Source organism: Capricornis sumatraensis, chromosome 1 (assembly GCF_032405125.1).
Source record: "Capricornis sumatraensis isolate serow.1 chromosome 1, serow.2, whole genome shotgun sequence".
Taxonomy (NCBI): domain Eukaryota; kingdom Metazoa; phylum Chordata; class Mammalia; order Artiodactyla; family Bovidae; genus Capricornis; species Capricornis sumatraensis.
In genome coordinates, this window is record NC_091069.1 from 259,541,830 (window position 1) to 259,545,465 (window position 3,636).

The 3,636-nt window shown below is 40.3% G+C and overlaps 1 non-coding gene across 1 annotated transcript; it reads right to left on the reverse strand.

Moving 5' to 3' along the window:
- Nucleotides 1–525: 525 nt before the first annotated feature.
- Nucleotides 526–597, reverse strand: TRNAS-GGA (transfer RNA serine (anticodon GGA)). Its single transcript has one exon. It is a non-coding gene; the product is annotated as a tRNA-Ser (tRNA).
- Between the last annotated feature and the right edge of the window lie 3,039 nt (nt 598–3,636).

A 3,636-nucleotide genomic window follows, 5' to 3' on the forward strand; every position in this document is an offset into this window, starting at 1 on the left:
ACACTGGACTGGTTCAAAATTGGGAAAGGAGTGTGGCAAGGCTGTATATTGTAACCCCAATTATTTAACTTCTATACAGAGTACATCATCCCAAATCCCGGGCTGGATGAATCACAAACTGCAATTAAGACTACTGGGAGAAACAGCACCCTCAGATATGCAGATGACACCACCCTAATGGCAGAAAATGAAGAGGCACTAAAGAGCTTCTTGATGAAGGTGAAAGAGCAGAGTGGAAAAGTTGCCTTAAAACTAAACATTCGAAAAATTAAGATCATGGCATCTGATCCCATAACTTCATGGCAAACAGATGGGGGAAAATGGAAACAGTGACAGACTTTATCTTCCTGGGCTCCAGAATCACTGTGGTGAATGCAGTCATGAAGTTAAAGGTTGCTTGTTCCTTCAAAGAAAAGCTACGATTCTTTGCGACCCCATGGACTGCAGCCCACCAGGCTCCTCCCTCCATGGGATTCTCCAGGCAAGAGTACTGGAGTGGGTTGCCGTTTCCTTCTCCAGGGGATCTTCCCGACCCAGGGATCGAACCTGGGTCTCCTGCATTCCAGGCAGACGCTTTAACCTCTGAGCCACCAGGGAAGCCCATGACAAACCTAGACAATACATTAAAAAGCAGAGACATCACTTTGCCAACAAAGGTCTGTATAGTCAAAACTATGGTTTTTCCAGTAATCGTGTACAGATGTGAGAGTTGGACCATAAAGAAGGCTGAGTTCGGAAGAATTCATGCTTTCGAACTGTGGTGCTGGAGAAGACTCTTGAGAGTCCCTTGGACAGCAAGATCAAACCAGTCGTTCCTAAAGGAAATCAGTTCTGAATATTCATTGGAAGGACTGATGCTGAAGCTCCAATACTATGGCCACCTAATGAGAAGAGCCAACTCACTGAGAAAGACCCTGATGCTGAGAAAGATCGAAGGCTCCAGGAGAAGGGGGAGACAGAGTATGAGATGGTTGAATCACATCCTTGACCCAATGGATGAGTTGAACAAACTTGGGGCAATGGTGAAAGACAGGGAAACCCACTGAGCTGCAGTCCATGGTATCTCAAAGTCAGACAAACCTGGTTATCTGGTTGGTAGAAGCCAGAGATACAATAAGCATCCTACAATGCAAACAACAGCCCCCCATAACAAAGAATTATCTGGCCCCGAATCTGGATAGGGTCAGTTGAAAAACTCTGTGATATTGTTGCCAGAATAAAAAGAGTAAAGTGCTAAATCTCATGTTCTGTTTAAGTAAAATGGATATCTGAGACAACAAAACAGTAATCTGAGAAAAAAAAAATCCATTAGATGCTAAAATTCATCTAATCATTTCACTAGGGTCAGGTCTTAAGGAAGGCACCATTCTGTCCATCCTATTTCTTAGCCAGCAGATGGCGCTCAAAGCTAAACTAAGGAACATACACCTCTTAAGAGGCCTAAACGACAGGGATTTTAAAACTGCCTGTATGTGTGTTTCTATACAATTACTAACTTATATACGAGCTTCCTAGGTGGCTCAGTGGGTAAAGAATCCGCCTTCAGGAGACGTGGGTTTGATTCCTGGGTGGGGAAGATCCCCTGGAGTAGGGCATGGCAACCTACTCCAGTATTCTTGCCTGGAAAACCCCATGGACAGAGGAGCCAGGCAGGCTACAGTCCATTGGGTCGCTAAGAGTTGGACACAACTGAAGCAACTTACCATTAGCAGCACATAACGTTATGACCAACCTAGATAGCATATTCAAAAGCAGAGATATTACTTTGCCGACTAAGGTCCGTCTAGTCAAGGCTATGGTTTTTCCAGCAGTCACGTATGGATGTGAGAGTTGGCTGTGAAGAAGGCTGAGCTCCTTAAGAACTGACGCGTTTAAACTGTGGTGTTGGAGAAGACTCTTGAGAGTCCCTTGGACTGCAAGGAGATCCAACCAGTCCATTCTGAAGGAGATCAGCCCTGGGATTTCTTTGGAAGGAATGATGCTAAAGCTGAAACGCCAATACTTTGGCCACCTCATGCAAAGAGTTGACTCATTGGAAAAGACTCTGATGCTGGGAGGGATTGAGGGCAGGAGGAGAAGGGGACGACAGAAGGTGAGATGGCTAGATGGCATCACCGACTCTGGACATGAGTCTGAGTGAACTCCGGGAGTTGGTGATGGACAGGGAGGCCTGGCGTCTGCGATTCAGACAATCTTTAGGTACTTTTAAACTATTGCCAAAAATACTCTACAAATGAATTATGGTTGTTCAGCTGCTAAGCTGTGTCTGATTCTTTGCTACTCCATGGACTGCAGCACACCAGGCTTCTGTGTCTTTCACTATCTCCTGAATTTTGCTCAGACTCATGTCCACTGAGCCAGTGATGCTATTTTAGGTTAAAGCTAAAAGTTTGGTGTTAAAAAATTAATCATAACTAATCAATAGCATGTAGAAAATAAATTACATGTAAATTAGATGACAGAAGTTAATTATTTTTCTTAATTACACCTTCAAGTGAGTTGACGGGTTCTAAAACGAGTAATTCTGGAATATTAAGTAAGGGTGAACTTAGAGGCCATCATATACACAATTCTCATCACTACTATTTTCAGTAACGATTCTCTTTTATATGAATGATCAAGTGACAAAGATAACTAAAACTGGGAATAAAACTTATCATCCCTAAAGCATCTGGGATGTCAGCTCTTTGACAACATTTCATTCAACTATTAACATCTACATGCAAGCAAACTGAAATCTACGTATACTGACTAGGTCAGACTAAAAGTCTGTAATTTGCAGTCATCAGTGTTACATCCAGAGAAGGAAGTAGTTATTAAAGAGAAAAGGAAATTCTATTAAGGAAACTGTACATGAAAATCAGAATAAAGCCTTTTATGTAAATTCAAGAGTAGACTCTCAGGGGAGGGAGGTGGAATCCAAACAATAAACATACAATCCTGGGAAAGCTAAGCAAGAAAAAGGCAAGAATAAAAAAATACACATTAGTCTTGAAAAAAATGGGATATGACTACTATCCCAAAACCTGGTTAAGATGGTCCACTCCTGCACCCAACACAGAGACGGGAAAGTCTAGCAGCATAAAAAACATATACAGTTAAGAACAGTTTATTGTAAATTCAAGTATGGTTATTAGGAAATCTGTTACTGTAATTCACCACAGAAAAATCATTTGATAAAATATAGTATTTCTTAATTTAAAAAAAACTCAAAATGAAAAAACTTTATTTTCTATCAATCTAATTCTAGATTATCATTAAGTTCAAAGTAAAACATGACAGTAATTTATGCTTAAACTAGAAATAAGGGTCTCTCCTTATCACCACTATAAATTTTTTCCATTATATATGATAAATGTTAAATATTAATAGAGTTCTTATAAATCACCATGAAAAGACAAATACAAATAGAAAGGTGGATCAAGAATGGAAAAAAGAGAAATGGAAAACGTTAATGACAAACACTAACTTCACTAATGATAAAAAAAAGTACATCAACACAAGTGGAATATTTTCCAATTAGACTGGCAACTTTAAAACATATACTACCTTTCACTGGGAAGTGCGTGGAAAGGGGGTCATATTACACACCACCAGTGGGAATATATATTAGTATACCCTTTACCAAGAGTTACT